At 43.2% G+C, this 22,750-nt stretch overlaps 1 long non-coding RNA gene across 1 annotated transcript; it reads left to right on the plus strand.

Annotated features, from left to right (window-relative positions):
- Positions 1–7,741: 7,741 nt before the first annotated feature.
- Positions 7,742–9,243, plus strand: LOC120935337. The gene is made up of 3 exons (XR_005748424.1): positions 7,742–7,806; positions 7,958–7,996; positions 9,145–9,243. It is a non-coding gene; the product is annotated as an uncharacterized LOC120935337 (long non-coding RNA).
- Positions 9,244–22,750: the final 13,507 nt, after the last annotated feature.

Below are 22,750 nucleotides of genomic sequence, written 5' to 3' on the forward strand. Positions count from 1 at the left end.
ACTGACAATTGCGCTGTCGTGCGACGTGGCTCCCAAACAAAATTGGCGTCCTTTTTTTCCCACAAATAGAGCTTTCTTTTGGTGGTATTTGATCACCTCTGCGGTTTTTATTTTTTGCGCTAAAAAACAAAAATAGAGCGACAATTTTGAAAAAAAATAAATATTTTTTACTTTTTGCTATAATAAATATCCCCAAAAATATATAAAAAAACATTTTTTTTCCTCAGTTTAGGCTGATACATATTCTTCTACATATTTTTCATAAAAAAATCGCAAAAAGCGTTTATTAATTGGTTTGCGCAAAAGTTATAGCGTCCTCAAAATAGGGCATAGTTTTATGACATTTTTATTAATATTTTTTTTTTACTAGTAATGGCGGCGATCAGCGATTTTTATCAGTACTGCGACATTGTGGCGGACACTTTGGTCACTTTTGACACATTTTTGGGACCTTTGGCATTTTTATAGCGATCAGTGCTATAAAAATGCATTGATTACTAGAAAAATGCCACTGGCAGGGAAGGGGTTTACACGGGGGGGGGGGGGGCGAGGAAGGGGTTAAGTATGTTCCCTGGGTGTGTTCTAACTGAAGGGGGGATGGACTGACTTGGGGAAATGACTGATCGCTGTTCATACATTGTATGAACAGACAATCAGGCATTTCTCCCCCTGACAGGACCGGGAGCTGTGTGTTTACACACACAGTTCCCGGTCCCCGCTCTGTAACGAGCGATCGCAGGTGCCCGGCGGTGATCGCGCCCGCCGGGCATGCGCGTCAGGGGCGGGGGCGCGCGCCCCTATTGGCTGATCCGCGAGTTATACGGCGGCTGGTCGGCAAGGGCCAGTTCACACCAGATGCAGTTCCGTTCAGTTCTGTGTGCTTTTTTTCTGCACAAAATGCATGCACAGTGTTTTCCATGTATTCCAATGGCTCTTGTTGGCTCTAGTTCACATTATACAGTTAGTTTCTGCACCAGAAACTGACTGCATGGTGTGAACTAGAGCCAACAAGAGCCATTGGAATACATGGAAAATACTGTGCATGCATTTTTAGTGCAGAAAAAACATGCACAAGAAACTGTACGGAACTGCGTCTGGTGTGAACTGGCCCTAATGCCGCGTACACACGATCATTTTTCGGCATGAAAAAACGACGTTTTTCGGCATGTAGAAAAAAACGAAGTTTTTCCAACTTCATCATTAAAACGACTTTGCCCACACACGGTCATTTTTTAAAAATGCTCTAGCAAAGTGCGGTGACGTACAACACGTACGACAGCACTATAAAGGGGATGTTCCATGCGGATGACGCCACCCTTTGGGCTGCTTTATCTGAATTCCTGTTAGTAAAAGACGATTCACACTTTTCTGTCTGTTACAGCGTGATGAATGTGCTTACTCCATTACGAATGGTAGTTTTACCAGAACGAGCGCTCCCGTCTCATAACTTGCTTCTGAGCATGCACAGGTTTTTAACGTCGTTTTAGCCCACACACGATCATTTTTTACAACCCGAAGAACGATATAGTTTAAAACGTCTTTAAAAAATGCAGCATGTTCGGAAAAAAAAATTGTCGTTTTTCAGAACCTGAAAAATGATGTGAAGCCCACACACCATCATTTTAAATGACATTTTTTAAAAACAACGTTTTTTTTCATGACGAAAAATGATCGTGTGTACGCGCCATAAGACTTTCAATTTGTATGCAATCAGGCAGGTCTTTGCACTATATGGTTTTGGTAAATCTAAAGACAAAAATCTGCAGAAAACCTAATAGTGTGTATGGGGCTTTAGTCTGGGGCCCCCTTATGTTCCTTTCTATTTTTGCAGAGTCTGCTTTACTCTTTGGGGACTTGCCTCTATTGTTGCAGAGATTTCTCATGAATTTTATGGACTTTATGACCTGTTACATATGGTCTTTGGACATTGTTTCTTATGGTTTTTAACCAGTTGGCACGGAGCGCACGCAAATATGTGGCCTCTCGGCGGCCAGGCCTTGGTGCTGAGCAGCCGCAAAATTGCCTATATTAGTGCCAACAGTGCTCTGCCGAGACCACGCACCTTGCGTGCTCCCGGCACAGTGACTGGCGGCTCACGGAAAGTTCCTGCTTGCTGCCTGCGATCAGGAATTTTCCGATCATGTGACCGCCATGACAGTTAATCATGGTGGTCACATGGCCATAAGCCCTGCCTAGCCTCCTGGCATTGTAAACCCCTTAAAGGGCCGTGGGAGCTGGCACCAATGGTTTAATTATCAGGACACTCTTTGCAACGCCATTCCTTTCCCATTTAGACATAGGCCTTCAAGCAGGCCCGGACTGGGACAAAAAATAGGCACAGGCATTTTAGACTGAGCAGACCGGGGGGGAGGGGGGGGATGCGGCGGCGGCTGTTAATGATGGGATGTTGGGTTCCAGCACCCTCACCCTGCACCTCTGGACCCATTTAAATTACATGGAACCCCACCTCTGGACACCTTTACATTACACAGCACCCTGGACCCCTTTACATTACATAGCACCGCACCTCTGGACCCTTTTACATTACACAGCACCCTGCACCTCTGGGCCCATTTACATTACACAACACCCTGCACCTCTGGGCCCCTTTACATTACACAGCACCCTGCACCTCTGGAACCCTTTACATTACACAGCACTATGCACCTCTGGGCCCCTTTACATTACACAGCACCCTGCATCTGTGGGCCCCTTTACATTACACAGCACCCTGCACCTCTGGGCCCCTTTACATTACACAGCACCCTGCACCTCTGGAACCCTTTACATTACACAGCACTATGCACCTCTGGGCCCCTTTACATAACACAGCACCCTGCACCTGTGGGCCCCTTTACATTACACAGCACCCTGCACCTCTGGACCCCTTTACATTACACAGCACTCTGCACCTCTGGACCCCTTTACATTACACAGCACCCTGCACATCTGGACCCCTTTACATTACACAGCACTCTGCACCTCTGGGCCCCTTTACATTACACCACACTCTGCACCTCTGGGCCCCTTTACATTACACAGCACCCTGCACCTCTGGACCCCTTTACATTACACAGCATTCTGCACCTCTGGGCCTCTTTACATTACACAGCACCCTGCACCTCTGGACCCCTTTACATTACACAGCATTCTGCACCTCTGGGCCCCTTTACATTACACAGCCCCCCACAGTTTGTTACACAGACACCCCCCCCTAACAGTTCTGGACCCCCTGAATGTTACACTGGGGGGAGATGTGACATGCGGGCCACAGTGGGCCACCGCAGCCCACCGGGAATATGCCCTAAGGCCAGTCCGGGCCTGCCTTCAAGTGATGCTTAGGCAGGGGTTGGCAGTGTGTTACAGTGGAGTGACTGAAACCCTTGATCTCTGTATGGTTGAGGTGTGGTGTGCTGATAGTTGCTTTGCCTCCGTGGGTTCATTGTAGGGGATGTTTGGATATTTATTTTTTTCATAAATAATACGGCCTATGGCCTGGGATGTAGACGGTGAGCCTATGACCAGGATTATGACACAATATGGCAGAGGGTTCCATCAACAACAGAAGAGTGGCTGTCCTTCCAAGAAGAAGCTTGGCAGGGACATAGGGTCCTTTCACATGGGCGCCTCCGTTTTGTGTCATCCACTTGCTCAGTGGGGGATCGCTCCGCTGAACACCGCTGAGCCGGCAGATGACAGGTCCGTCTCGGCTTGCTGAGCAGAGCGGACTACTGCTCTCCTCTATGGGGAGATCGGATGACAACGGACTGCATGTCCATTGTCACCTGATTATATCTGAGCCTCCAAACGGATGGAAAATAGGATCACCATTCGTCTGGATTTGGTGGACCGGAACAAATCAGATAGCAGCGGGTGTCATCGGGCATGTCACCGCTGATATCCGCCGCTCCATAGGGGAGAATAGAGGGTCCGATCAGGTCAGCATGAAAAACTGACACGCGGACCTGATTGGAGCACCCGTGGGAAAGGGGCCTTACAATGTTATGCCGCGTACACATGATTGGAATTTCCGATGGAAAAAGTCAGATGGACTTTTTCCATCGGAAATTCCAACCGTGTGTATGCCCCATCGGAGAAATTCCATCGGAAGTTCCAATGAATTCTATCGGAGTTTAAATATAGAACATTTTTAAATTTACTCCAATGGAATTCGTCAGAATTCCGATGAGCCTTTGGTCGGGCAAAAGCCAGATCGCGTGTACGTGGCATTAGGTTTGGATTTGCATCCAGACTCACATTCCAGGCTCCCAATATTCTGTCTTAACACACAACTTGGCACCAACATCTGTCCAATTGTACGCCCCCTTACATGCCCTTTTTTGATAATGGAGCAATTCACACTTCGGTGTTGTTGGATTGGTTGGCTGTGCAATCCCAACCTCCTACTTGCACATTTAGATGCATTTTGCGAAGGTCCTAGACATCCCATAGGGCACTTTTAAAAGCCAAGGATCATGGTCGTGCGGTATATACGTATAATTTTATCATGAATGACAAGATTGGGAATTCCTTGGATTCTCCACTCCTACGTTTACAGTTGTTCCTCCAAATGCAATCACTTTCTAACGTATGCAAGAGAGCCCATGCTTCTGGGTATGAAATAAGACAAATTTACAACAGTAGCTGGCAGAAGAGGAATTCTCTTGGGTAGCTGTTATAGCTTTGCCAAAAGCCTAAAAAACAATTCCACTACTGTTGGCACAAGTTTTTGTCTAAGTCCTGCCTCCAACATCTTGTGCTCAGCATGGGTGGTGTGGGCCAGCTGTCGATAGGATTCATTGAAATCTCTATGCATTCTTCCCCTATGCACACCTGTGCTTTGTTTGTTGTTGTTTTTTAAGCACAGCGCAAAACATATTAATAGGACTTAATAGATCAAATTTTTACTTTGATTGACAAGTGCAATGCAATGCAGGCTTAGAAACACTATCATCAGTGCTTTAAGTGGGCCAAAAGAGGTGCCGGTACTCTATTAGGCGCCGGGGAGGAGGAGCCGGAGGAGGGTGAGTGACGGGGCCGGGGGGCCGTGAGGAGGGAGCAGGAAGTTTTAGCGCCGCGGCCGCTGCTGCTCTGCATACAAGGGCCTGATACTAGTATGAGGCTGAGGTGACCATCATTTTTTAATTAAAAAATAGCAGTTTAAAAAAATGTTTGTTATTTTGAGCTTGCCTTCTCTGACTAAAGGAAAAAAAAACAAAAAAACATTGAGGTCCTCAGCTCAGTCCAACACCCCCCCCTCCCCTCCCCAATACACAATACTTTCTTACTTTTTGCAGAGTTTTTACTGTATACAGTAAGGCAGGCCAGGCCCAGGCGCAGCAGCAGGCTCCTCGTGAGTCACGACTTGTTCTCTGACTGGCGCCGACAGTCACTCTCGCTCCCTCCTCCCCTCTCACCTCCGGCAGCCGGCGTGACGTCACGCGGCGCACGTCGGTGGATTGAACCAAATCAATCCTCCATGGGGGGGCGAGGAGACGCACAGGAGGAACGGGAGCCAGCCAGGAGCGCACGCGGCAGCCAGTGAGTCGGCGCCAGCGGGCATACAGTTTAGTGACTGCGCTGTCACATCTGGGGGGGATTTTACCATACCCGTCCCCCCCGCATTATTTCCTGGGGGGATGCGTCCCCCCCGGTTCCTACGCCCATGCCTGGGGCTGCGTTCCGGTACGGGAAACCCACGTACTGGGTGCATGGAGAGGTGCTGGTACTCTCCAGGGCCATTTTTGGAAGTGGCGGTACTGAGTACTGCCGCGTTCCGGCCCAGTTAAAGCACTGACTATCATGAAAAATTGTGTATGTTCACACTATTGTGGGTGTTTGTGAGTGCAGGAATAACACCTGTTCCTGCACCAGCAACCGCCTGCAGTCAAAATCCACGCATCTGAAAATGCAACCCGTTTGAGAGTGTGGAAACCACCGGGAAATCGCATGGTGCAAAATGATGCAGGAAACTTTTTCCTGCATAAAACACAGGCACAGCCACCGATTCAAGTGAATGGGCAGCTGTGCCCATGCAAACGTGACTCGCAGGGCTACAATAGTGTGAACCAGGCCCTAGGTGAACGGCCATCTATTTGCCCTTTGGTAGCGGTGGAGACTCCTATATGCACACTGGGTTTCTGACGTGGAATTTGAGTTTTCACCATATACTGTATGGCACGGATTGATATTTGCACAATTCATAGACAAGCACATAATTTGGACACTAATTTATGAGTATAATTGTGTACTATCACATTATATATTTTTATACATAGTTTTGGTATTATTTTTGTTATTTGATTAGTATTTCACTTATAGGATTGTTGATGTTCTGCTTTGATTGTTGGTGATTGTAGGGATGCAAACCATTTTTCTAAAGCGAGTACGAGTACCGATAGTTTTTTAACTACTCGCCGATACCAATTACTGATACCTGCTGGGAACTGTTTTGTTTACACTTTAGCTGTCAGCAATGGTACAAATCATTAAAACGTTTTTTACAAATTACTTCTTTTTTTGTGCTTTTTTCAATGTGAAACATGTAAATATATGTTAACGGTGTAAAAATATTATTGAACAAAGCAAACAAATACATAAAACATATAATTATTAATAGTTTTGTTTATAAAACAGAAGTAAACAAAAAAAAATAAGCAGAAAAATAATAATTACATGGAGAAGGAGAATAAGGAGTTAATTAGGGCTGATTAGAATCAATTAGGGCTTAATAAGGGGTCAAACAGAGGAACATTTAATACAAAAAACTTTATTTCACTTGACATGTTGCTTTAAACTGACTTTGTCTGCAGATCGAATTTGTTCCTTTCGTCTATACATGAATAAGCAGTAGAATACAAAATTAAACAATGTTTATTTTTTATTCTTTTGTTTTAGCAACATTGTCCAGCTGTTTTTATTTTTTTTTTTTTTTTTATAGCTTTTTTTTTTAATAGCTCCAATTATCGGGACTTTGTTAACACTTCAGCTGTCAAAGGGGAAACCCGCTGACAGTTGAATAAGTCATCGGACATTAAGGAAGCTGCGGCCCCCGTCCTTAACAACCGGTAATTGCCGGCTTCTTTTTTCCATTTGTTTCCATTTCAGCTGTTAGTAGGGGAATCCCACTGGCAGTTGAAAGAACCGAGCCTGAAAGTATCGGTTTCGGGTGTCAGAGCATTTGCACGAGTACCGATACTTGTGCAAATGCTTAGTATCGGCACCAACACCATATTGTTTTTGTAGTATATTCTTATGAAAGTTTGTTAACTTTGTGTACTGCGGTATTATTCCTTTCTTATTTTTATTTAATTATCATAATATTTCACCAACCAATAGCTGAGCATGAAGGGTTTTATGCATTAATTTGGCTTGGCTTGGGAAAGATCCTGATCCTATGGTCAGGATCCACGCAGGTGCCTGGACTGGCATTTGGCTCACCCTCTCAGTGATCTGCTGAAAGCCCAAGCCAGCCCAATGCTCCAGTGAGCACTGGAGGGGAAAGCAGAGAACCGCTGACTAACAGTCAGAGTGGAGGGGGGGGAGAACTGAGAGATCAGCAGTGTTTGATCGTTCAGTTCTCATTGCAGAGCCAGTGAGGAACAGATGCAGCATCAAATCAATGTTGCATCCACCTAGGTTAGTATAAGTGTTTCTTTTTTTACTTTTTAAGTCCACACTTTTCTTTTAAAGCATCTGTCTACACCTGCCCTTATTAAGTCAGTTCTATGGTATCCTTACAGCTATTCCTACAGGAAAAATAGGCACAACATACAGAAACACAGCCAGCATGTAGTCATGTGAAAAGTAAGTGTACCCCATGGAAATGTTTTACTTTTTCAATATATTTTGACCAGGCAAACTGATCTTGATTCAAATAAAACCTACATATAAATATAAAGATAATATACTTGAACGTCTGACATGTAAAATTGACATGGTGTATTTATTTTCATAGTCTAAATATATGAAAATGGAGAATAATCATATGGAAAAGGTAAGTGCACCTATACTTTTAACTCCACTGTAATTAGAATCCAGTGTTCCAAATTAGGTGCCAATGATTTGAATTTTCTTGGGGAGTATGCATATGTCACATATCTTATTTAAGCCACAGACATCTAGGGTCTGGTGTTCTCTTCACTATTGATGTGTGTGGTGTCATCATGCCATGATCAATAGTGCTCTCTAAGGCTTTCAGAAAGAAAGTTGTAGATGCAAGGGATTTAAAGAGGTCGCCAAATAATTTGAAATCAATCATTCCACTGCAAAGGAGATAATCTACAAGCAAACAATTCAATATTCTCCCATGGGACTTTTCACAGCAAAAAAGAAAATGCTTGGTATTTGACCAACAAATTTTTTTTCCCCGTACTCACTGTTATAGCGTACATAGAAGATTCCGGGGAATGGGCGTTCCTATGGACAGGGAAGGTGATTGACGGCCGGCCGTGGCACGTCACGCTTCTCCGGAAATAGCCGAAATAGGCTTGGCTCTTCACGGCGCCTGCGCATAGCCTGTGCGCAGGCGCCGTGAAGAGCCGAGACCTACTCCGGCTGTCTTCGGGGAGCGTGACGTGCCAGAGCCGGCCGTCAATCACCCTCCCTCTTGCTAGGAACGCCCATTCCCCGCGGCAGACGGAATCGTCAATGCACGATATAACCGTGAGTACCGGGATAAAAAAATTAAGACCGGCATAGTGTAGCTCGCGCTACTATGCCGGATTTTATGCTGCATTGTTGTTAAGGAGGGTGAACCACCGCTTTAAGGATTTTCCTAATTTCAATATGTTGGTAGAAAATCTTAAAGGGGTTGTAAAGGTTTGTTCTTTATTTTCTAAATAGGTTCCTTTAAGCTAGTGCATTGTTGATTCACTTACCTTTTCCTTCAATTTCCCTTCTAAATGTTTTTTTTCTTTGTCTGAATTTCTCACTTCCTGTTCCTCCTCAGTAAGCTTGCCCCCATCATCCAAACCATTCTGGCTAGGGGTTAGTCAGTGTGCTCGCCCCCTCCCTTGGGACTACATCCCTGTGGGGAGACGCAGTGAACTTTCATTTAGTGCTATTAGGGATGAGGCAATGTACAATTCTGTGTAGACAAATCTTTTTGGATAGATAATCTACATGTGGCCTAAATTTGTACAGGACTGGCCAGCCCAGCAAAATTAGCCCATAAGCTGACCGTTGGATGCTAAAAGAAGTCTCCAAGAATCTCAAAATGTAATTGTGGATGTTCATGCAACTCTTAGGCCCCGTACACACGACCGAGTTTCTCGGCAGAATTCAGGCAGAAACTCGATCGGAGCTGGATTCTGCCGAGAAACTCGGTCGTCTGTACACTTTTCACTGAGGAAGCCGACGAGGAACTCGTCGGGCCAAATAGAGAACATGTTCTCTATTTCCTCGTTGTTCAATGAGGAAAGTTGGCCTGCCGAGATCCTCGGCGGCTTCAACACAAAACTCGACGAGGAACTCGATGTGTTTGGCACGTCGAGTTCCTCGGACGTGTGTACGGTGCCTGAGATAAGTTGGGGGTCAAAATGCATTTTCACGCAAAAAGAGCTTGCACTAATTCAGCCTGCACAAGAGGTGTGCCTTTGCTGTCCCAAAAGAACATTAGGGAAAAAATTAAAGTGGTTCTAAAGGCAGAAGTTTTTGTTTTACCTTAATGCATTCTATGCATTAAGGTAAAAAAAGCTCTGGGTGCAGCTCCTACCTCAGCCCCCCTATACTTACCTGAGCCCCATCTCGATCCAGGGATGTGTATGAGTGCAGCGGCTCTCCCAGGTCTATCTTTCCTCATTGGCTCACACATCACATCAATCGCGGCTAGTGAGCCAATGAAGGGAGAGTGGGGGGTGGGGCCGAGCCATGCTCTGTGTGTGAATGGACTATGTCTATGAAGAGGATGGACTATGTCCATTCACAGGAGCATGGCTCGGGAGCGAGGCTTGCTGATGAGGGCACTCAGCAGGGGGCGGAGAAAGGATCAGAGCTGCTCTCTGCAAAACCATTGCACAGAGCAGATACATATAACGTGTTTGTTACTATTATTTTTTTTTTTAAATGCCAACTTTTACAATCACTTTAAATTCACTTTAAATTATCTATTAAACATATAGACAAATACTAGGCCATCTGGAACAATATGCGGATCAGGCAAAGGTTTTTGTTGTTGTTTGGTCACAGTAACAGAAGGCATGCTTGCCTCAATAAGAATAGATAAGGGAAGTAGATTAGAGAAGGGAATTGGTGTTGCATTGATGCCGTAGTGGGGTAAGCTTCTCTTGGTTCAGGATTTAAATTTGGTGGCTTAGTTTCCCAGCCCAATTGCCTATATTGTTTTTATTCCCTTAGTGCGCACACATATTTAGGATCTGCCAATTATCTTTTAGAGGCTTATTAATAATTACTGGTATAATCTTCACTCCTGTCATCACCCTTCACAGAGTTACACTGGGTTCACTACTTACTAATTATTTGTAACTCATTACTCTCATTACTGTCATAATTACATATACATATTTTCTTCCCAGATACCCATGTCTGATGAGCCATATTTCTTTATTATTTTTTACCACTGTTATATTTATGCACTTCCCAACACTGTCCGATGCTGCATCTTCATATATTGCCACCTGGTAAGTGTGGTTGGTTAACCATCTACATATATCCATCTTCCTTGATATTTTCCTTCTCTGTTCAGAGTGTGGTTTATTATATTTATATATTCCATAGGAATTCCTGTCGCATCTGCTCCCGATGAGGGGAGACATCCACGAAACGCGTCAAGCTATGTTTGATGTCACAGCTACACCATATATGGAATTTTACCTACCTGCTACCTATCATGTTTGATGATGCTGCCAATATACAACTCAGTATATTTCTACATATTATGTCAACACAGATACAAGTATTGGGCATGCTGCTGTTGGCATCTGTAGACCATGCCCCCTTATGCATTTACATCAATTACCATGCATTCGCTATGATTATGTGATGATATGTATGTACTCATTTATTCATCATGCTTATGCCTTGTGCATGCTATATGTATATATTATATATGAAATTATTCTTCGACTGGCTCTATATCTATGTTACGAATAAACCATTTTATAACTATTTTTACCTCTGCATTTCAATTGCTTAATTTAAAGTCCCAAATTCCCTTCTCTTATCTACTCGAACCAGGGATGGAGGCACTCAATTGTGCTTAATTCAAAGTCCCAAGATCCCCCCTTCATTGATTTATGCTTAGGGATGGAAGCAATTGAAAAGTTGGACTGGAGTTATTTTGAAGTGGGTACCCACAAATATCTTGCAACTTAAACATTTTGCATGGAGAAATGGCCATAAACTTCACCGAGTTGACATCAGAGACTAGTGAGCAGTTATACAAAAGTAGTCATTTCTGCTAAAGGGGGCAATACTGGCTTTTAATGCCAAGGATGTACTTACTTTTTCCACAAAACACAATCACATCTATTCATATTTTGGTTCAATAAATTATTAAAAAGGTGCTAACACCTTACATTTGCACGAGTATTGGTACTCGTGCAAATGCTCCGATACCTGAAACCGAACCTTTCAGGCTCAGTTCTTTAAGCTGTTAGCGGGGTTCCCCATTTGACAGCTGAAGTGTATAAACAAAGAACGAAAATTGGAGGTGTCAAAAAAAACCCACAGCCGGGCAATGTTTATCAACAACATTGTTAAAACAGAAGGATAAAAATAAACATTGTTTCATTTTGTATCCTACTGTTTATTCATCCACAGATCAAAGGCATGAACTTCAATCTGCAGATGAAGTCAGTTTAACCACTTAAGACTCAGACCTTTAGGCAGCTAAAGGACCTGGCCAGTTTTTGCGATTCGGCACTGCTTCGCTTTAACTGACAATTGCGCGGTCGTGCGGCGTGGCTCCCAAACAAAATTGGCGTCCTTTTTTTCCCACAAATAGATATTATATTTTATATAATATTTTTTGCGCTATAAACAAAAATAGAGCGACAATTTTGAAAAAAATGCAATATTTTTTACTTTTTGCTATAATAAATATCCCCCAAAAATATATTAAAAAAAACATTTTTTTTCCTCAGTTTAGGCCGATACGTATTCTTCTACCTATTTTTGGTAAAAAAAAATCGCAATAAGCGTTTATCGATTGGTTTGCGCAACATTTATAGCGTTTACAAAATAGGGGATAGTTTTATTGCATTTTTCGAAAAAAAAAATTTTTTTTACTACTAATGGCGGCGATCAGCGATTTTTTTTTCATCACTGCGACATTATGGCGGACACTTCGGACAATTTTGACACATTTTTGGGACCATTGTAATTTTTACAGCAAAAAATGCATTAAAAATGCATTGTTTACTGTGAAAATGACAACTGCAGTTTGGGAGTTAACCACAAGGGGGCGCTGAAGGGGTTAAGTGTGACCTAATTTTTGTTTCTAACTGTAGGGGGGTGTGGCTGTAGGTGTGACGTCATTGATTGTGTTTCCCTATAAAAGGGAACACACGATCAATGACGGCGCCACAGTGAAGAATGGGGAAGCTGTGTTTACACACAGCTCTCCCCGTTCTTCAGCTCCGAGGACCGATCGCAGGACTCCAGCGGCGATCGGGTCCCACGGTCACGGAGCTTCGGACCAGGTCGCGGGCGAGCACCCGCGACTCATGGCTGGGCACTTAAAGAGGACGTACCTGTATGTGCTTGTGCCCAGCCGTGCCATTCTGCCGACGTATATGTGCAGTGGTTGAAGTTTTTTTGTTGTTTTTTTTTAACCCCTTACTAACCCTAGTTTACTCTAATCAGTCCTAAATAACTCCTTATTCCTTTTCTCCATTTAATTATTATTTTCCTGCTGATTTTTTTATTTATTTTTTGTTCACTTCCACTTTATAATCTAAATTTTAAATAGGTATTTTTTATTTATTTTTTGCTTTGTTTGTTAATATTTTTACACCTTTAACATATTTTTTTTTTTTTTTAGATTATAATTCTTTTTTTAGTTTAAAACAAATCAGTACAACACATATATATATAAAAAAAAAATACATAACAGAACATTATTACAAAACAACAGTCACAGTCCATCTTATTATTATACATCCCCTTTAACCTTGTTGTCAAAATCAAACATATATCTCCTTCTTACGTATCTCTCCCCTTCCCAAACATCCCTGAGAGAGAAAGAAGAAGAAAGGGAGAGAAAAAAAAAAAAAAACAACCCACCCTACTTCCCTCTCCTCCGACCCTTCTCCATATTCCTGTGGTTTCTCATTAAATCCCACATATACCCAATCCAAGTTCCCGGGCTCCTTCTATACCATTCAGCCTTATCCCCCTTAACCTTCCTCCCTGTGGTCCATATAGGACTTCCAGGGAGTCCAAGTTCTTAAATATTTTTCCCTTTTATATTGTGTTGTCAGGACTAACTCTTCTAATTTGCTTATTTCCCTAACTTTACCTATCCACATCTCCGCTGTTGGTGGAACTGGTGACTTCCACCTCTTCGTTATACAGGCCTTAGCGGCATCTAATAGATGGCATATAATCATTTCCCTATAGGCTTTTTCTGGTATTTGGTTTAAATGCAGAAGATAGAATTCCGGATCTTCCGGAATCTCATAATCTGAACAAAACTGTAAAGCACTTTTAATCTCTGCCCAAAAACTCCTTAGCATTGGGCACTCCCAGAATATATGTAGCATCGTTCCTTTGCTTCCCTGGCACCTCCAGCATTTATCTGATACTTCTGCAAAAATGTTGCTTAACTTTTCTGGTGTCCTATACCATCTTGTGAAGATCTTATAGTTTGTCTCTTGTATTCTCACACATATTGATGTTTCGTGTGTTCGCCTGTATATGCATTGTCGCTGTACCGAACTGAAGGTCTTCTCCAATTCCCTTTCCCATTCCTGAACGCACCTCAGAGGGCAACCTCCTGATCGTACTAATAACTCATAGCTTATTGAAAGACTATGTAGTAATGTTCCTTGTACCTTTAACATATATTTACAAGTTTCAAACTGGAAAAAAAAAACAAAAAACAAAAAAAATGTATTTAATTTATAAATAACTTTTCAATGCTTTGTACCATTGCTGACAGCTGAAGCGTAAACAGTTGTCGGTATCGGTATCGATGCAGGTATCGGTATTTAGTATCGGCAAGTACTAAAACAAAAATGTATCGTCGGAACTCGTACTCGCTATAAAAAAATGGTATCAGTGTATCAAATATTCAAATATGTTGAAAAGTCAACAGTTTCCATGGAGTGTACTTTAATTTTTTACATTTATTTAGTTGGTCTTTATAATGACAGCTTTTATCTGTTGAAAGTGATTATATGAAGGAAGCATAGAGGGAGAACAGCCTAAACAGCACTGGAGTATAAATATGACTATGGACAAAGAGAGCTTTGGAGGAAGTAAATTAACATATCCAGCAGATGGTGCCAAAAGACTGTATAATGTATCATTTATATGCAATGCACCCAAATATGTCTTGCCTAGTTATTATATGAAATATGTAAAATGGTGTAACTAAAACCATTGGCTATTATTTATGCTATATGGGCATGCATTTGAAGTTACAGAGCATTAGGAAAAGATTAATAATAGTAATTATAACTATGCTGGAGAAACTTGTAGATATTCTAATTAAACTGCAATTTTTACATTTCCACATTTTTATTCTCTTATAAGGCTTGTATTATTAAAAAGAAAAAGAAGGAGGGGGATTGAAAACGCCATTTAAATCTGTCCCAAACCTGGACAATTCAGACTAAATTTATGATAACAACGTGTATGCAGAGGTTTATTTTAGTTCTCTTCGGTTCAGTTCAGTTGCTTTAACAGGGTTCTTTCACAGGGCATTCAGTTCAATTCAGTCTCTTTTTATTTTGGTAAAAAAAAAGGATCAAAAACGCATACGCATGTCAATTTTTACATCCGTTTTTATGTCCGCTGACACCTGTTTTTCATCAGTTTTAAAAAAAGAAAAAAGTAACTGAACTGCACAAAAAAACTGAACGCCCAAGTTGTTGGGTAAAAAACGGATGTAAGCGAATATCGTCCACTAACATCCGTTTTCCGGCCATTTTTTTAAACGGAAGAAAAATAGGGTTGTTTTCCGTCTCAAAAAAACGGAACTTAATGGAGTCGGATGTCAGCGAATGATCATCCGCTAACGTCCGCTAGCCCATAGACATACACATATGTCCGTTTATCATCCACCAATGGATGGGGGAAAAACGGACATATGGAACGCCTGTGTGAAAGGACCCTAAGGCCCCTTTCACACAGTCAGACCGTTCAGGTCCGCCTGTCAGTTTTGACGGCGGACCTGAACGGCCGCTCCATACATGCCTATGGAGCGCCGGATGTCAGCGGAGACATGTCCGCTGACATCCGACCCGATCCGATCTGCCAAAATCAGATGTATGGTGATACGTCCCCAATCCGTCCATAGGAATCAGCGGCACTGCACAAGCCCCTCCCCGCTCATTGAGCAGAGAGGGACTTGTAATCCGCCGGCTCAGCGGAGATCAATGGAGAGATTTCTCGCTGAGCCGGCGGGAGCTGGCGGACTCCATAGCGATGGAGTCTGCCTGATGTGGAAGAGGCCTAAGCCAAAATGATCAGTAGATCCAGAAATATAGGCAGTGAATATTATATGTAAATTGCATGCACAGTTCCGGACCAGAGTGGGCCAAGACCATCCAAGTGCCTGCTACAGTGTCTTTGGGCGGTGCCAGCAGGGGGCTGGTCTGATGGAAGGGGTGCCTGAGTGTGTCGTATGGTGTCATGGCGCTAGGGAGCCATGCGGACTGGCCAGAGCTTCATGTGCAGGATTGGAGAAAGGTAAGCCGGGAGCGGAACTGTCAGTGCTGTTTGGACTCAAACACACTTGACTACCCTCTCCATGGATTGCAATGCCTTCTGCAGCCTACTTTCTCTCTTAGGCTTAGTTTACACTTCAGAAATGGTCCCCCCTGTCATTCTTAATTGGCAATATATTCAAGCGAATGGGGCTGCACTGCAACCACGAGCCACATGCTAGGAACGCTGTTGCAGTGCAGTAAACCCAAAAAGTAAATTTGAGCCCTGGTTCACACTGGGTACGATTTGGAACGATTTGAGATGCGATTTGACATGTCAAATCGCATCTCAAATCGGCGGCAATTGTCAGCAATGGCACTGTCCTAATCAGTGCGACGCCGCATCTGCGATTTCAAAAAGTAGTTCCTGTACTACTTTTTGCGATTTCGGGCCGCGATTTACATTAAATTGCGGCCAAAATCGCGGCAACATCGCGGCCTCCTAAATGCCTGTACAAATCTCTGAGAAGAAAAAAAAGGACCCTGCCTTTCAAAGTGTCCAAAATATGTCCAAGCAATGGACATGAAATTGTCCATAATGTCTTGGTATGCTGAAGCCTTAAGAGTTCCCTTCACTGGAACTAAGAGGCCAAGCCCAACCCCTGAAAAACAACTCCACACTAAAATCCGATGGGTTTACTTTTGCTTTAAAGTTCATGTGTGTGTAAAGGCAGGCTTCCTAATGCTTTTGGTAATATAGTCTATATAATGAATGTCTGCTGCCCATCCAACAGCAAACTAGAATCAATCATAACAAAAACCCAGCATCTGGGTCAAGGGTTATGTAGAGAAATAAATCTGGGACTGGGATGCCATTACAGTTCATGTGCGTGTAAAGGCAGGTGTCCCAATACTTTTGGTAATATAGTGTATGTAGGCATCTAGAGGGCAGGGTCTGCTTGTGATACAAGATGAAGGAATGCTAAGTTCTTGCCCAAGCCCAAAGAAAACGAATGCTGCAGCATAATATACCTCACCTCCTTCTCATGGACCATTTAGGCAAACCTACCTCACCAAAGCCATTCTTTTTAATAGGTGTTTATTTAGGTATTTTGCACTTTGATTAAAAAAAAAAAACAGCCATCCACACCACGATATGTCAAACAGCAGCAGACTGTGCAGAGCCCACTAGATAACACACTAGAATTCAAACAGACATAGACATGGCACCACATATAATCACCCACTCTGCTCTACCCCCTCCCCCACACCCACAATTAGTTATACCCCCCGTTTCTTAACATAAGGTACCAGAAAAGGACTACTAAAAAAAGATCATTGGGAATTAGGCAAGTCTTGTATTTCTGCAAAGTTGAGTTTACCAAATGACAGACTTTCTGTACCATAGGAGTAGCACTGTTCCAATGCAACAGAATAGCCTTTCTGGTGTAGAAAAAGTGAAACATAATACTGTACGACTTTTAATTCATTGAACAAAATCATTGGGGATTCCCAGAAGACATACCTCAGGTTGGTGTCAAGCTCAGGTTGGTGTCAAGTAGGGTAAAAAAAAGTCACTCCAGAAGGTAGGGTGAGAACAAGTCCAAAACATATGCATCAAATCAAATGGGGCCTTTTCACATCTAGGGCAACGGGCTCCATAAGCAATACGAGGCAATTTAGCAGAAGTGTAGTGAAGATTATGGATAAACTTAAACTGACAGATGCCATTCTTAAATGAGGTATCCCTGCCTTCTCTCCTAAGGTAGACTGAGCCTCGACTCTACACCAGTGTTTCTCAACTCCAGTCCTCAAGGCGCCCCAACAGGCCACGTTTTCAGGCTCTCCATTATTTTGCACAGGTGATTTGATCCGTTTCACGGCTGTTTCGTCTAAGGTAAATCCTGAAAACATGACCTGTTGGGGCGCCTTGAGGACTGGAGTTGAGAAACACTGCTCTACACCTTCTAAAGCCCCGTACACACGATCGGAATTTCCGATGGAAAAAGTCAGACGGACTTTTTCCATCGGAAATTCTGACCATGGGCCAGATCCACACAGAAATGGATAGGCGCAGCGTATCAGAGATATGCTACGCTGCCGTATCTTACCTGGCTTTAAATCGAATCCTGGAAGATTTTGCACTGTAAGTTACGGCGGCGTAGTGTATTTCTGGCGGCAGAATTCAAATCGGCGATTAGGGGGCGTGTTTCATTTAAATGAAGCGCGTCCCCTCGCCGAATGAACTGCGCATGTTCCGTTTCGAAATTTCCCACCGTGCATTGTGCGAAATGACGTCGCAACGACGTCATTTTTTTAACTTAGACGGGAATTACGTCCATCCCTATTCACGGACGACTTACGCAAAAAAAAAAAATTTCAAATTTCAACGCGGGAACGACGGCCATACTTAACATGGCAAGTCTATCTATACGCCGCAAACTACCAGCTCTAACTATACGCCGGCAAAAGCCGACTAGAGACGACGTAAGAGAATGCGACGGCCGCGCGTACGTTCGTGGATCGTCGGAAAAAGCAAATTTGCATACCTGACGCGGAAAACGACGCAAACTCCACCCAGCGGACGCCGAAGTATTGCATCTACGATCCGAAGGCGTACGAAGCCGTACGCCTGTCGGATCAAACCCAGATGCCGTCGTATCTTGGTTTGAGGATTCAAACTAAAGATACGACGTGGGAAATTTGAAAGTACGCCGGCGTATGAGTAGATACGCCGGCGTACTCTCACTATGGATCTGGCCCCCGTGTGTATGCCCCAATCGGAGTAATTCCATCGGAAATTCAGATGAATTCCATCAGAGTTTAGATAGAGAACATGTTCTCTTTTACTCCGATGGAATTCCGTTGTAATTCTGATGTGATTTGAGGTTCGATCGTGTGTACGGAGCTTAAGATGGTAGATCCCCCGTGAGGCTTTGAATCAGCAGAGCCCACAGCACTTACAAGACAATCATATACTATATGTAACCTAGCTTTCCTACCAAAGACCTCTCAAAGGTTCCCTTTTCTCATTGGTCAGAAAGAATGTTTATAGTCTGGCCACAGTTCTACTTTACGCTACATAAGTGTCTGCTGGAAACTTCCATACAAGCTACGCACTAATCCCAAGGAGGTTTTACTAGCGGTGATACTAAAGGTATTCTTCTGCCTTGGAACTGGCATGCAGCTTGTGAGTTGGGCAATGACGGCTTCCTTCAAAAAGTTATAATGCCGAGCAACAGAATCACTTTAAACCGTACCTCCAGTAAAATTGTTGGATTCACAGTTGAAATACTTTCCCTTTTTTACAAGCTCTCTGTAACATATTTTTGCCATTGTATTGATAACAGAAATTTATAGATACGCCAAAAGAGGGTGCTCTCAGAAATGTGCACTTACAGTACACTGCCTCATTGTAACAACTGACACATGCCCTTACTAAGCTTTATGGTTATTCACTTTGCAGTCTTTACACATTTGGTAAATCAAGCACAATGAGCCATCCGACTTATAGGGACTTTACTAAAGGTAAATAGGCTGTTCACTTTGCATAGGAATTTTCACCTAGCTTAGTGAATGTGGATCATGTGGAAGCAAATATACAAGTGTATACTTAGGCCCCGTACAGACGGGCAAACATGTACGATGAAAACGGTCCGCCGGACCGTTTTCAGCGTACATGCCCGCCCGGAGATTTCTGTATGATGGCTGTACACACCATCATACAGAAATCCGCGCGTACACGATACGCGGCGACGAGGCCGCGCCGTGGCAGCGACGATGACGCAGCGACGTGCGCGGCCCTGGCAGTTCAATGCTTCCACGCATGCGTCAAAGTCATTCGACGCATGCAAAGGATGGCGGCCGCTCGGACATGTACGGTAAGTCTGTACAGACGACCGAACATGTCCGACGGGCAGGATTCCAGCGGGCATGTTTCTAAACATGTTTAGAAACATTTGTCTGCTCGAAAACGGTCTGGCGGGCAAATGTACGCTGGAATCCTGTCCGCTCGGCTATACAGACGACCGAACATGTCTGCTGAAACTGGTCCGCGGACCAGTTTCAGCAGACATGTTCGGTCGTCTGTACGGGGCCTTAGAATCACATTTATTAAGCTTAGAGAAACTTCCCATGCAAAATGAGCACCCTATTTGTCTTTAGAAAGTCAACCCCATAGACTTGCATCTCTTTTGAGGAATTGTTTCGGGAACTACTCACATTAACAGAATCCTTTCTATAGATAGGTCAGGATATATATGCCCTTGTATCAATGCTGTATCCTGGCCTAGGCCAACAAGGCCAAAACCTAGGGCAGCACTTTGCAGGGGGCAGCATGAAAGAGTCCCCGCCGGCTTGTGCTACACTGTTAGTGTAGCGCCATTCTTATAGGGCGGACTGGGCTGAGAGGCAAATTAGTATAGCGCCCCCATAAAGCGGCCGCACTGCTCCTGGTATGTGGGCAGCTGACATTCCGCAACTGTGGGAGGGGGGTGCTGCTTCTAATTTTGACTGTCCTATTATCCTGGACCACAAACCTTCCTCACTGTGCTATATGTTTTTATGTTTTCTGCTACACCATTGCCATGGTTATATGGTTATAACTATAGGCAACACTTTTTTTGTCCCATTGCAGAGATTTCCCTTCACTTCCTGCCCCATAGCTAAACAGGAAGTGAGAGGAAATCTATGCAAATTAAGGGAATTTTTCCCTCAAAACTAGTGTGCCCATGTGAAAATTTCAGGGCAGGTCTTAAACTGAAAGGGGTGTGGCCTTGACAGGAAGGGGTGGGTCATATTTAAATTAAGGGGTGCATGAGTTTAGTCAGGCCTAGGGCAGCACAAAACCTAAATACACTACTGCCTTGTATATATTCATACTTATTGATGGAAAAAGAAAGATGTTTTCTAAAACAGAAGTTTGTATATAATATTACAATACAAATATAAATGTTGCCGTACTGGCCCTGTGGCCGCTGCTCTTATCATTGTCTTGCACTACTGACCAGGAGTTGATTTACTAGAACTGGAGAGTACAAAATTTGGCGCAGCTCTGCATGGTAGCCAATCAGCTTCTAACTTCAGCTTTTTTAATCTTGCTTAGACAATAAAACCTGAAAGTTGGTTGGTTTCTATGTAGAGCTGCACCAGATTTTGAAACAGTTTTAATAAATCAACTCCCGTATGTCACTGGTAATACCTTGTTGTTTATATTGCCTTGACATGATTGATATTTTGTTGATACATTGGTTAAACAGATTTGGGCCATCTGCCTGTACACTGTATTTGCACTTTTTTTTTACAACAAAATAAAACATATTGAAAGAGAAATTAGCATATATTTTAGTTTAGAGGCATATTCTAAAGGTGTAACACCAATCCATTAAAAGACTTAAAGTCTTTGTTACCCCAACACTTTATATTCCCGATATGTACCTGCTGTACCATGTACTTGTATGACAAAGTATCCTGTTCTCTTTGTATTGCTTCCTTTATGTGAAATCCTTGGTGTTCCTGCTAGTCCCCTTGCTTTCCTATTAAAACTGACCACACTAAGCAGGAGAGTAGTCAGTTCTCTAGCTGTTCTGGGAACTCAGCCTGCTGTCCTCCAATGATCAGACCTGTCCTGACACACAACCCCCCACCCCACTGCACAGCCATTCATTGGGTGCTCAGTGTGCTGCTGCTTCTCCTCTCCCAACTCTTATGCAGCTGAGAACATAGGGAATGTGATCAGTTATAAAAAGGTAAAAAAGGTATTCATAATGTTTTTTTATATCTCTATAAAAACATTTTGCTTTTCACTTCTATTTTTAACTGAATGGGTTGTTTTACAAGGTGATCATTTACAATCACTTTAACTACAGTTTGTTTGAATAGACAAAAAAAAGAATAGTACCAGAAATGGCTAGAAAAGAAATAAACAGGACATTGTTTTGGAAAAATGTTCAAAGTTCATTGGAACTGACAATGATACATTTCTCCACTGAGCTTGAATTATTTGTGTTCAGTTCAAAGCATCAAAGAGGAGGGAGATGGAAGACATATCATCATTCATTGGCATCATTCTTTTGAAAAGACTTTCAGACTGTTGTTTGTATAATAATTATATTTGCTGGACAAGGAAAGCTTAAAGCATTGTTCCGCCTGGGAAAAAAAATACAAATTAAAAAAGTCAGCAGCTACAAATACTGCAGCTGCTGACTTTTAATATAAGGAAACTTACCTGTTCAGGGAGCTACGTCTATACAATTGGTAGCACAGCAACGTTTAAAGACAGGGCAGGATACAGACAGCTTGGAATACTGCTAGGACAGGAACACAGGATATAGGAAACTTAGCAAGGGCAAGGTTTAACAGGAACATATTAACAACAGCTTGTGATACAGGAGCAGCATGCCTATGGACATAGAACCTGTGCTTCTCTAGCATCAGGAACTGCATACTATAAGGCCCCGTACACATGTCCGAGGAACTCGACGGGCAAAACACATCGTTTTGCCCGTCGAGTTCCTTGTGAAGCCGCCGAGGATCTCGGCGAACCGAAATTTCCCATTGAACAACGAGGAAATAGAGAACATGTTCTCTATTTCCTCACCGAGGTCCTCGTCGGCTTCCTCGGCCGAAATTGTACACACGGCCGGGTTTCTCGGCAGAATTCAGCTCCGACCGAGTTTCTGGCTGAATTCTGCCGAGAAACTCGGTCGTGTGTACGGGGCCTTAGTAGGAAAATGAATATGGAATGAGGAGCCTGAATCAGGCAAGATGAATGCAGCCTCAACCTCCTACACGGCACACCTGAAAGTAACCGGTAAGAGAGTCTGGAGTGTGGGAGGATCCAAGAGAAAGCAAAAAGAAAACAATCAATAGGTAAACAGGAACACCTAAAGAAGCCAGCAAGAGTAGTTATGCCCTGT

The sequence above is a fragment of the Rana temporaria genome, chromosome 4 (assembly GCF_905171775.1).
Source record: "Rana temporaria chromosome 4, aRanTem1.1, whole genome shotgun sequence".
NCBI classification, from domain to species: Eukaryota; Metazoa; Chordata; class Amphibia; order Anura; family Ranidae; genus Rana; species Rana temporaria.